Below are 13,984 nucleotides of genomic sequence, written 5' to 3' on the forward strand. Positions count from 1 at the left end.
ACTCTGTTAAATGGTTTTTATTAGAGTTAAGACCCTTTTTAAGAGATTTTGTACACAAATGTGTGGAAATCTTCTACTTTTAGCATTTATCTGCCTTCTAAAATCATCTCGTAGAGACGTTTGTAGTGTTAAATCTATTAAAGAAATTTCATCATTAATATAATCTAAATTTCTTTGAAGTTGTTTAATAGCAATTCTGCAATCTTTTATTTGAGAAATCATGAACTTATTAGGTTCTTGATTGGCTAATACTTTGTTACTACTCATTTGACTTGTTATAAGATTTTTGCTTTTTATAAAAGATTATTCATCATAGAGTTTATAGTTTTTGAAATTAAAAAACTTTAACGGGATAGTTTTGTTATAAATTAAAAGATAGTTTTCATACCTTGCTCGTGCGTGAGGCTCTGTGATTTCTTCGTCAATCTTGGTGTCGATCGTTCCTTCTTCCCTACGTCCTTCTGACTGGCGGTACTTGTTAGTACTAGATCATTATGACAAATAAGACTTCAGACTTTAAAAATACAGACAGTTGCACAAAGGATAGATTGAGAAAACTTCTCTTATTTATAAGTGAACTAAAACCCTAAGGTTTTTACAATTTCAAACTATAAACCCTATATGGGGTTTTACTCACACATTTGCAGATTTCAATAGGAATGCTTAAGGCTCTTGTATTTTCACTCTGCCTATAAATGAAAGCATAACTCTCTATTTATAGAATCATAGAGAGGATCTAATACAAGTGTTTTACGTCACTGCTAACCAAATTATCCACTAACTACATTATTGTGTAGTGGCTTATCTTTGAGGGTCCTCTCTTATCTGGAGCTTGTCGAAGAATCTTCTTTCTTTGCCATTATTATTTTCGGTAGTGGAGGCCACCTTGATTGTTAAGCATTTACAGTTGTATCTGTTAGTGCTTTTGTGGAGCGTCTTACAGATGTTTGCCACGTGTTCTCCAATTAAGTATGGCTTTAGCAGGGTGTTTTGGAAGGCTAAGAATAGTTGTTCATCGGCCGAAGAAATCTCTTTGCTGTATTTTCTGTAGATTAAGGTCTTCTCATTGGCATCATATCCATTGACGAAGATCTTGTCATCTGCTGAAAAACTGAAAACCTTATTGATAAAGATTTCAATTCTAGATTTTGCTAGCTGGAGAATATCGGCTCTTTCAAGCTTTTCTTCCATGGCTTTGCTGGGCAGATAGGTTTCTTTGTTGCAGATGCCTATCTATACTAAATGATGACGATGATATTTTATTTCATTCTTATGATTACAGTATGGGATGCTACTGTTGAATTTTAGAAAAATATCTTGATCCTTTTTGCAGCATCTTGTTCTGAAATTTTTTATTGCTTTTGTAAAGCTTTTAGAGAAAAGCTTTATTTCCTGAAGGTTTTGACTAGGATAGATGGTTTTTACCAATCCTAGTTGAAATGCTTCATACACTTGTAAAGAGTTGGCATTTTTGTAGAAATTGTGGTGGCTTAAATTCTTCCCGTCAATAGTGGAGAATTTTTCTTCCACAAAATTTTCAGCCGTTGCACTTTGAGCATACCTGTAACACTACTCGAAGTGTTTTATCTTGATTTCTACTGGGAGGTCAGGTGTGACTTCTTCAGTATTTTTGGGAGTTCTTCTTAGAAGGATTCCAAGAACGGTTTAGGAACTTTTGCTAGAATTTTAGGCTACCTTGAATGTGTTAGGCCTTAAGGTCTTTACTGCAGTAATAAGATGTAGTTCTGAGCACCTTTCAGATCTTGTGTATTGATCTGCAGCTATCTTGGCCTCAAGAAAGTTATTAAACTTTTTCAAGACAATTTCAAAAAGTATTTTCTAGAAGGTTGCGGATAAAGTTAGGTTAAAAGCTTATCTTTTAACTCTGTTAAATGGTTTTTATTAGAGTTAAGACCCTTTTTAAGAGATTTTGTACACGAATGTGTGTAAATCTTCTACTTTTAGCATTTATCTGCCTTCTAAAATCATCTCGTAGAGACGTTTGTAGTGTTAAATCTATTAAAGAAATTTCATCATTAATATAATTTACATTTCTTTGAAGTTGTTTAATAGTAATTCTGCAATCTTTTATTTGAGAAATCATGAACTTATTAGGTTCTTGATTGGCTAGTACTTTGTTTCTACTCATTTGAGTTGTTATAAGATTTTTGCTTTTTATAAAAGATTATTTATGATAGAGTTTATAGTTTTTGAAATTAAAAAACTTTAACGGGATAGTTGTGTTATAAATTAAAAGATAGTTTTCATACCTTGCTCGTGCGTGAGGCTCTGTGATTTCTTCGTCAATCTTGGTGTCGATCGTTCCTTCTTCCCTACGTCCATCTGACTGGCGGTACTTGTTAGTACTAGATCATTATGACGAATAAGACTTCAGACTTTAAAAATACAGACAATTGCACAAAGGATGGATTGAGAAAACTTCTCTTATTTATAAATGAACTAAAACCCGAAGGTTTTTACAATTTCAAACTATAAAACCTATATGGGGTTTTACTCACACATTTGCAGATTTCAATAGGAATGCTTAAGGCTCTTGTATTTTCACTCTGCCTATAAATGAAAGCATAACTCTCTATTTATAGAATCATTGAGATGATCTGATACAAGTGTTTTACGTCACTGCTGACCAAATTATCCACTAACTACATTATTGTGTAGTGGCTTATCTTTGAGGGTCCTCTCTTATCTGGAGCTTGTCGAGGAATCTTCTTTAATAATAGCTTTGCCAGTATTATTTTTGGTAGTGGGGTCCACCTTGATTGTTAAGCATTTATAGTTGTATATGTTAGTGCTTTTGTGGAGCGTCTTACAGATGTCTGCCACGTGTTCTCCAATTAAGTATGGCTTTAGTAAGGAGTTTTGGCAGGCTAGGAATAGTTGTTCATCGGCCGAAGAAATCTCTTTGCTGTATTTTCTGTAGATTAAGGTCTTCTCATTGGCATCATATCCATTGCCGAAGATCTTGTCATCTGCTGAAAAACTGAAAACCTTATTGATAAAGATTTCAATTCTAGATTTTGCTAGCTGGAGAATATCGGCTCTTTCAAGCTTTTCTTCCATGGCTTTGCTGGGCCGATAGGTTTCTTGTTTGCAGATGCCTATCTATACTAAATGATGAGGATGATATTTTATTTCATTCTTATCATTACAGTATGGGATGCTACTGTTGAATTTTAGAAAAATATCTTGATCCTTTTTGCAGCATCTTGTTCTGAAAGTTTTTATTGCTTTTGTAAAGCTTTTAGAGAAAAGCTTTACTTCCTGCAGGTTTTGACTAGGATAGATGGCTTTTACCAATCCTAGTTGAAATGCTTCATACACTTGTAAAGAGTTGGCATTTTTGTAGAAATTGTGGTGGCTTAAATTCTTCCCGTCAATAGTGGAGAATTTTTCTTCCACAAATTTTTCATCCGTTGCACTTTGAGCATACCTGTAACAATACTCTAAGTGTTTTATCTTGATTTCTACTGGGAGGTCAGGTGTGACTTCTTCAGTATTTTTGGGAGTTCTTCTTGGAAGGCTTCCAAGAACGGTTTTGGAACTTTTGGTAGAATTTTAGGCTACCTTGAATGTGTTAGGCCTTAAGGTCTCTGCTGCAGTAATAAGATGTAGTTCTGAGCACCTTTCAGATCTTGTGCATTGATCTGCAGCTATCTTGGCTTCAAGAAAGTTATTAAACTTTTTCATGACAATTTCAAAAAGTATGATCTGAAGGTGGCGGATAAAGTTAGGTTAAAAGCTTATCTTTTAACTCTGTTAAATGTTTTTTATTAGAGTTAAGACCCTTTTTAAGAGATTTTGTACACAAATGTGTGGAAATCTTCTACTTTTAGCATTTATCTGCCTTCTAAAATCATCTCGTAGAGACGTTTGTAGTGTTAAATCTATTAAAGAAATTTCATCATTAATATAATCTAAATTTCTTTGAAGTTGTTTAATAGCAATTCTGCAATCTTTTATTTGAGAAATCATGAACTTATTAGGTTCTTGATTGGCTAATACTTTGTTACTACTCATTTGACTTGTTATAAGATTTTTGCTTTTTATAAAAGATTATTCATCATAGAGTTTATAGTTTTTGAAATTAAAAAACTTTAACGGGATAGTTTTGTTATAAATTAAAAGATAGTTTTCATACTTTGCTCGTGTGTGAGGCTCTGTGATTTCTTCGTCAATCTTGGTGTCGATCGTTCCTTCTTCCCTACGTCCTTCTGACTGGCGGTACTTGTTAGTACTAGATCATTATGACAAATAAGACTTCAGACTTTAAAAATACAGACAGTTGCACAAAGGATAGATTGAGAAAACTTCTCTTATTTATAAATGAACTAAAACCCAAAGGTTTTTACAATTTCAAACTATAAAACCTATATGGGGTTTTACTCACACATTTGCAGATTTCAATAGGAATGCTTAAGGCTCTTGTATTTTCAGTCTGCCTATAAATGAAAGCATAACTCTCTATTTATAGAATCATAGAGAGGATCTGATACAAGTGTTTTACGTCACTGCTGACCAAATTATCCACTAACTACATTATTGTGTAGTGGCTTATCTTTGAGGGTCCTCTCTTATCTGGAGCTTGTCGAGGAATCTTCTTTAATAATAGCTTTGCCATTATTATTTTTGGTAGTGGGGTCCACCTTGATTGTTAAGCATTTATAGTTGTATATGTTAGTGCTTTTGTGGAGCGTCTTACAGATGTCTGCCACGTGTTCTCCAATTAAGTATGGCTTTAGTAAGGAGTTTTGGCAGGCTAGGAATAGTTGTTCATCGGCCGAAGAAATCTCTTTGCTGTATTTTCTGTAGATTAAGGTCTTCTCATTGGCATCATATCCATTGCCGAAGATCTTGTCATCTGCTGAAAAACTGAAAACCTTATTGATAAAGATTTCAATTCTAGATTTTGCTAGCTGGAGAATATCGGCTCTTTCAAGCTTTTCTTCCATGGCTTTGCTGGGCCGATAGGTTTCTTGTTTGCAGATGCCTATCTATACTAAATGATGAGGATGATATTTTATTTCATTCTTATCATTACAGTATGGGATGCTACTGTTGAATTTTAGAAAAATATCTTGATCCTTTTTGCAGCATCTTGTTCTGAAAGTTTTTATTGCTTTTGTAAAGCTTTTAGAGAAAAGCTTTACTTCCTGCAGGTTTTGACTAGGATAGATGGCTTTTACCAATCCTAGTTGAAATGCTTCATACACTTGTAAAGAGTTGGCATTTTTGTAGAAATTGTGGTGGCTTAAATTCTTCCCGTCAATAGTGGAGAATTTTTCTTCCACAAAATTTTCATCCGTTGCACTTTGAGCATACCTGTAACAATACTCGAAGTGTTTTACCTTGATTTCTACTGGGAGGTTAGGTGTGACTTCTTCAGTATTTTTGGGAGTTCTTCTTGGAAGGCTTCCAAGAACGGTTTTGGAACTTTTGGTAGAATTTAAGGCTAACGTGAATGTGTTAGGCCTTAAGGTCTCTGCTGCAGTAATAAGATGTAGTTCTGAGCACCTTTCAGATATTGTGTATTGATCTGCAGCTATCTTGGCTTCAAGAAAGTTATTAAACTTTTTATGTTTAATATTTTTAATTCCTTCTGTAGCCTTTTTGGTGATATTCCAATCTTCAAATATACCAGCGTTGGGTCCATTTAATACAACGTAGTATGGTTGTGAATTTTTATTAGAAATTTGTAACAATTCCTCTGGGATTTGAATTCCCTTATCAGGTGTTCCTGATCCTGAAGATGAACCTTCAGTTTTTGGGATTTGAATTCCCCCGTTGGGTCTTAGATTAAAGTCTAAGGGTGTAACCAACGTTATTGGAGTTTGTACTCCTGTTTGGATTTTTGGTAAATCCACAACCTTCAACGGATTTGTTGAGTCTTTACGTGGAGCCGTTTGCTCAGGACTAGACGTTTCTTTTCTTTTTAAAGGAGGTGAAACATTGACCTCTTGTTGTTCGATGTTCTTTTGAACACTTACGTTTTCTTCTTGACTCATAGGAGAGGAAGGAGAAGAAAGTTCCTTTTTATGTTCAGACATAAATAGTCTTACAATTTTTAATTGGTTTCTGATGAATTCCAATTCTTGCTCAAGAAGAGCTTGTTTGAGCATAAGCTCTTGTTCTTTCTCCATTTGAGAAAGGCTATGTACCTGTAGTCCAAATTATGGACTGAGGTTAAAACCTCTTGGGTCGTTAGACCACCAAAGTACAACGCTGAATGGCTTTGATTCCTGCAAGAAAAGAGTATCAAACCTGATTAGTTTTTCTGTTGGAATTCTCGAGTTAAGTAGTCTGCAAATATATTCTTTTCTCCTTTAATGTGCTCTACTTCGAAGCTATATCTGGAAAACCACATTTGCCATCGAACTAATCGACCTTGTTTGTTATCTCCAGAAATGTTATTTCTTAAAAAATAAGCAAAGTTTTTGTTATCTGTTCTTACTGTAAAATTTACAGGTGTTAGATAGATTGAAAACTTTTCAATTACTCTTTTAACGACAAGATATTCTTTTTCATTAGAATGGTAATTTCTTTCAGCATCCTTAAAAGATCCTGAGGTGTATCTACAAATTAATTCTTTAAAATGATCCTCAGAATTTATTGCTTTAAGGATTCCTCCCCAATAATTATCTGAAGCATCAGTTTCGATAATTAATTTATCATCTATATTAGGATGATATAGAGGTGGAAATTCTTTTAGGTTCTTTTTTATTTTTTCCATATACATAGAATCATCTTCAGACCATGACCAAAGGACATCTTTCTTAAGTTTGCATTGTAAGGGACTTCTTATTTTTGCAAGTTTAGGAATGTAGTCTGAAGCATATGTTAAGATTCCTAAAAATCTTTGTAACTGTTTTTTATCTTCAATTTTATTAGGAAATTTATGAATATTTTCCAAAATATGATTTTGAAGACGATGACTTCATTGTTCTATTTCTAACCCAAGAAAATTTATTTTACTTTTAAAAAGTTGTGCTTTCTTTTTGGAAAGAATGATTCCAAAAAGATCACATTTGTTTAGAACAACTGCTACGTGTAACAAATGTTCATTTTCATTGTTGCTGAATATGAGGATATCATCTACATAAACGCAACAAAATTTTTCAAAAGATCTGAATGCATTTTGCATATGTCTTTGAAATATGGATGAAGCTTGTTTTAGAACGAAAGGTACAACAATCCATTAGTAATGTCCTTGGGGACATGTGAAAGCTGTTAAGAGTTGTGATTCAGCGTCAAGTAAAACTTGCCAAAAGCCAGATTTACAGTCGAAAGAGCTGAATATTGTTTTTCCTCTAATAAGGGTGAGAAGTCCATCTTTATTAGGTAGATTATGGTTGTCACCTATGGTTGCTTTGTTAAAATCTTTGTAGTTAACTACAATTCTTTTCTTTCCTCTTCTTATTTCTGCATCATTTTCGACAAGGAAAGCGGGAGATCTGTGAGGAGATTTACTTGGAATGATGACCTTTATTTCAAGTAGTTCTTTGATCTGTTTACTAAATTCTTCGACATCTTGAGGACTGTATTTCATAGGTTTAACTGTTATGATAGTGGTCGGGTCGATTAATTTTATGTTTGCTTTCATCCATTGTTTAGACTTTATTGGGTCTATAGGATTTTTTGAGCAAACTTTTTCAAGTAAACTTTCAATTTTTGAAAATTTTTCTTGGTTAAGAAGAAATTTAAATTCTTCTTCATTCTCCCCCATTTTAAAAGGCAAAGTTTCTTCAATTTTGCTTTGAGAGATGTTGACAGGTTCTGGTTTTTTAATTTTTGAATTATTTTTCATTGATTCTAAAAATCCAGGTTTTCCATTTCTATAAGCGTTTGTGATTTTATCAACAATGATTTGAACACCATTGTTGTGGAAAGTAACTGTTTTGAGATTTTCTACAAATGGTCTATACAAAAGACAGAAGTTATTTCCTAGGATGAAATCTATTCCACATTCTTGTTGGTATACAGAGGGGATATGAAATATTTCTCCGGCAAGTCGTATCTGTAAATCAACACATCTTTTGTTGATAATTACAGGTCCGTTTGCTGTAGAAACCTTTATAGGTTTTGGAGTGTTAATCCAATGTTCTTATGGAATAACATATTTACTTGCGATACAAAGACTGGCTCCTGTATCAATATAACAATTTAAATCAATCTGTTTATATCCGGCGAATCTAAATGTACCTTTAACATAGATTGAATTAGGATTTGTGATAGTTAGTATCACGTTTTTAGAGTTCATGACCTTTGAGTTAGTCTGAATCGGTGTCTGATTCTGTAGATGAAGAAGATGATGTTTCATCTAGAGGTTCTTCAATCAATGTGTAGACGATTTGTTCATCTTGAAATTGTTCTTCTATAGGCCTAAGGTCCATAGATGACGCTATTTCAAGGAGTTTAACTTTTTGTGGGTAATCTTTCCTATTAGGACACTCATTGGCATAATGCCCTTCTTCACTACAAACCCAACATCTGCAGTTCTTTTTATTTTTCGGACAAAATTTACTTTTTTCTTTTGTTTTTTGAAAATCTTTTGATTTTTGGAAATATTTTCCCGGTTTAAACCGTCTAGTATCTTTCTTTTTTGAAAATCTTTTGTTCTTTTTTTTAATATTTATTAAAAGATTTCTTTGAAGAATTTTTTGTTTTATGGTTAGCTTTGCATCCATACTCTAAGGGTTTTTCTTTTGTTAAATGACTACAACAATTTTTATTAAAACGTTTTAGTCTTTTTTGTGTGTTTGATAGATTACAATTTTGTCACACCCCCAAACCAAGGATGGCGGAAACGTCCGGGGGTGGAGGACTTCATGTATAGTATCATAACAGCAATTGTAATAGTAATTCAAGCAAACACAACCAACATATATATAATTGAAAAAAATTACATCATTGTATGAATTACATGTTTACGAATCAATTACAATATGTTGATAAAATATAAAATAGTAGACGCCTTAGCGTCCCATCCTCAAAAGCACTTGATTACCTGTTTAATGATTTCCTGAGAATACAAGTTGTTTGAAAAAGTGTCAACACAAAGGTTGGTGAGTTCATAAGCTTTTCGTTTGTAAAAGTAGTATTTGTGTTAGAAAAATCCAATATTTTCCTTAATGTGTAAATGTAGTCTTAAAACCCAAAGACCGAAATGTACAAGTAATTTGTCATATTTATAGTAAAACAATTCAAGTTTAAATCGACATAAACTCGTTAAATTTTAATGAAGTTCCCGTAATTTCCAATGTTTGTTAATACTTTATGTGAGTTTATTATAACCATACTATGACCAAGGTTGCCTAAAACGACGTTCTTCAGGCGTCGGAAATGTTATGATATTTGTCACCCCAGACCTATCGGTCTAACTGTTGCATGCAGTTTAGGTGTGGGTTTGTCAAACCCAATATAGATCTATACACAAGTATCACGCTCTCCCTCAAGGAGACTCTGGTTACAATACATGACTTAATGGTAATTTGAAGTAAATGTCTCACAAAGTCATTAACGGAATTACGTGTTATGAAAACTTGGTACCGTATGGCCGTACCTTGCTTAATGAAAATATCCTTTGTATAAATGTACCCTTTTTAAATGTATGTGTTATGTAATGTATCATAAACTATACCTATTATAGTTTATCAACCAAGGGTAGTACGTGGTAATGTATGCAAACTATATTCAAAATAGTTTATTTAATGTTTGAATGTATCGATTGTACTTTGATTATAATCACTTGTTATTCTTTATATTTTATATGACCAAATCCAGTTGTAAACTGATGTGTGTCTAAATATTAAGATAAAATGTCATATATTGCAGTAACATATAATCACATAAAGATATACACCTTGCTCAACATGTTACAAGGTGAAATGAACTTAACAGCAACTTTTCGTTAAAAACAGTTTCTGTTACCGTTCTTAGAAAATTTATAGAAAAATCATCAAAGCTCTAAATCCAAATCCGCAAATTTTGAGAGTTTGGAATATGAGTCTAGTTTGTTCGTAAATTTTATCATGATTTTTAGTGATCTCTAACAGAGGTGAAAATGTTCATAATCACAGACTGGTCCGGGTTTGCCTCTGAAATGACAGGCAGTTTTGTAAAAATCACCATAAATTGTAGAAAAATCATATGGAGATGTGCAAGTAGCCATTTTAAAGCTAAGAGTTTGAACTACTTGCACCTGAAACAGTTTTGAAAACTAAAATATTTAAGTTGACCAAAACAGTCCGTGATTAACGTCCATCTTTTCTGATGTAATCTGTTAGGAAAAGTTTAATTGTGTTCTTGATGATTTTACTTGTATTCCCCCCTTAAAACTTAAGAAAACATGTAAATGTATGGGTATGAACTCACCTTATGTGGTTTCAGTAGATGAAAGTGAGAGAGAGGAAGTGTTCAACCCAAGAACACTAAGAAGATGTCTTGACGACTCGAGAATCTAACACCGAATAAGATGGAACTTGTGTAAGATATCAATGATTTGAGTAGAATGGAGTTTAATAATTATGTGAATGATGAAGATACTTACTAATTGAAGAAAGAAATCCCTGGAGAAAGCCTTGAAGTTCTTGAAGTTGAGAGAAAAGATGAGAGAATTTTGGAGAGTGTTCTTGGTTGCTAAGTGTAGAATGAAAGAGTTTTATGGAGAATGAGGAGAGAGGATCAATCCTCCAGCTCTTAGAACGTGGGAAGAGCTGGAGATTGGCTGTAAAGGTCCACTAAGGAGACAAGGGGTAGTGGGAAGGAATGGCTAATCATAGAGTGAGGTGGTGGTGGTTTGCTTTTGCCATAAATTAAGGAAAAGCAAATATTCCCTCAATAATTAGTTCAATCACCAATTCTTTTAATATATTTTATAAAAACTCTGGAGATTTATATATTTTGGGACCTTAGTTTATAAAATAAAGTTTTGGGTGAAAATCCCACGTTAAAATAATGAAAAACGGAGTTAAAACGAAGTCGTAGTCGAAAAACCGGTAAAAAGGAGCTGTCTGCGAGGCTTCGGACCTTCGGACCTTCGGACCCTCGCTTCGGATCAGAGGCCTCGGATGCTAGGCTTCGGATGCGAGGCTTCGGTCCAGAAGCTTAGGTTTCGGATCCTTAAAGCTATTTTACTCGTTTTTACTCCGTTTCAAGCGATTTTTGACCCGGTCAAGGGTCGAGATGACCCAAATGATTACAAAAAGTTAAAGTAACTTTTGAGTGAGATTTGGGAGAGATTTGGGAGAGATTTGGGAGAGATTTGGGAGAGATTTCAAATAGAAAGAGATAGAGTGAAAACGATTTAGAGAGGTTTCGTTTGTGCTTAATTTGAGTGTCCGGCTTCACAACGCAAGGTTCGTAAACCCCATTAAACCGTGTTTTAGTGTCTTACACAATCCCGATGATTGTGTAATAGTGTTTTATCGCTTTGGTTCGTTGTTTAGCACTTGTTAAGGCTAAGGAAAATCAAACACATGAACTTTCCAAATGATGATTTCTCATTAAAATAGCGAATTGTATAGTGATTACATAACGTAAACCCTAGCATACAAGGGTTATTGGAGTTGACCGGTTTGACTTGTTGACTTTGAATTGACCGAAATTTGACGGTTGTCACAAATTTTTTTGAATCTCATCAATAACAATTCTCTTAGCAAAAACAAGACTATAAATTGTAGCATTTGTATATTCAGTTATAAATCTGTTATGAGATTGTTGTCCTACAATAGGAATTTTTAATAGATATTGTTTGATCAACTCAGGTAGATTCAGTTATAAATCTGTTATGAGATTGTTGTCTTACAATAGGAATTTTTAATAGATATTGTTTGATCAACTCAAGATATAGATTTGAATAAAATATTTTGTAAAGATTTGTTTCATAGTCACAGGTATAATGATCTAGAAAGCAAATATCACATATGGTGAGATTCGTAAGTCTGGATTTTGTTTTTTCGATTTCTCTTTTTGTTTCATTGGCTTTATCTTCTATAAGATCTATACCAAGGAACATCATGTAGATGGCATCAAGCATGTCTTGGAATACTATCATTGGATTATGACAAATCCAGTTTGTATTTTTGATAAAATTTTGAACTATTCCTGATGTTTTATGGTCAAACAATAAAAGGATAGATTCTTTTGTGGCATATTTTTCTTTATTAGTCTGAATGATTAGACTTATTTCTGAAGTCCATCTGTCCATAACTTCTTTTCTATTTGTTTCAATGTTGTCAATATTGAGAACGTTTGTTCTGAACTGGTTTGGATTTCCAGTGGGAAGATCTGGCATAGAGCCAGTTCTATGACCTTGTTCAATTTTAGGTCTTTTTGTTCTTTCACTTTGAAAAGAAGATTCTCCAGGATGATCGAAATGTGGTTCGGTCTTATTCATCCCGAAGTTAGGCTCTATATCAGAAGAAAGAGATTCTACTTCTTCTTCTGAAATATATACAAAAGTTTCTTTATCAGATGTTTCTTCTATGACGTTAATTGTTTCATCAAAGTGGAAAAGTTGTTTAAGTTCCTCAGATGTAGAGATTTCTAAGTTTACTGTATCCTTTCCTTTAGATTCAGCAATATCTAGTAACCTAAGAGCTTGATCAAGAATAGATACATTTGATCCATTGATTATTAATTCTTCATCTTCATAGTTATCCCAGAAGAAATTTTCTACTTTAGATAAATAGTCTATCATGTTGACTTAAAGTAGTCTTTAGGCCATGACATAGAACTGGGATTCCTTGATGATCCTAGTTCTTCATTTCCTACATTATAATTAGGGTATGAGTACTTACCAGTTAATGGCTTTTTATGATCAGTTTTAGGTTCTAAAACTGTAGTAGTTTTATTGATTATATCAATAATTTCTTTGTTGCAAGAAGATTTTTGAAGTTCCTTTTGCATTTCATTAATAATTTTAGCAGCGATGGCTTCTAATTGGTTTGTAGTTACTAAGCCTTGGTTAATCATTTGATCAATCTTTTTTTTATAGTTCTTCAACTTTTTCATTTAATTGATTAAGTGATTCTTTAATGTCAACCATAAATGTCATCCCATAAGTTGTTTTATCTGATTTTGCACTTCTTTTAATCTAAGATTAAAATTTTCCATTTGGTATGTAAGAACAGCTTTATGGGCAACTTCTTTTAGTAGATCATCAAAGTTTTTAGAAATTTTATTAAAAGTTTCTAGTAGTTTCGAGTTATGTTCTATTATGTTGTTCATTTTTTCTAATAAAATTTCTAAAAACTTCGATGATCATAGATCCTTTAGGGTGTACGCGAACTTAGGGTTTTAGGTTTTCCGCCAAAAGTATGTTTTTGTTACCTATAAAACCCATCAATTGGCATAAAGCCTCTCCCTCCTCAAGATCTCCAAAACCTCCCGAAGATACTCCTCATGCTGCTCCTTGGTCTTAGAGCAGACCAAGATATCATCGATAAACACTATCACTGACCAATCCAACATCGGTCTGTGCACCCGGTTCATGAGATCCATGAACGATGTCGGTGTGTTAGTGAGCCCGAATAACATCACCACAAACTCGTAATGACCATAACGAGTCCTGAAGGTCATTTTCTACACATCCTCATCTCTGACCCTCATTCGATGATAATTCGATCTCAAATCAATCTTGGAGAACCAATATGCACCCTGAAGCTGATCAAATAAGTCATTTATCCTCGAAAGTGGATAATGGTTATTCACTGTAAACTTTTTCAACTCCCAGTAGTCAACACACATCCTGTGTGAACCATCCTTCTTTTTTATAAACAAGGTCGGTGCTCCCCACGGTGAACTGCTCGGTATAATGAATTCCTTATTTAACAGATCCTGCAACTATGTAGACAACTCTTGCATCTCCAGAGGAGCTAAGAGATAGGGTGCATTGGCTATTAGCACCGCACCCGTAATTAGATCAATCCGAAACTCAACCTGCCTCTCAGGAGCCACTCCCCGAAAA

The sequence above is a fragment of the Lactuca virosa genome, chromosome 7, assembly GCF_052849685.1.
Source record: "Lactuca virosa cultivar CGN04683 chromosome 7, Lactuca_virosa_CGN04683_v6, whole genome shotgun sequence".
Lineage (NCBI taxonomy): Eukaryota > Viridiplantae > Streptophyta > Magnoliopsida > Asterales > Asteraceae > Lactuca > Lactuca virosa.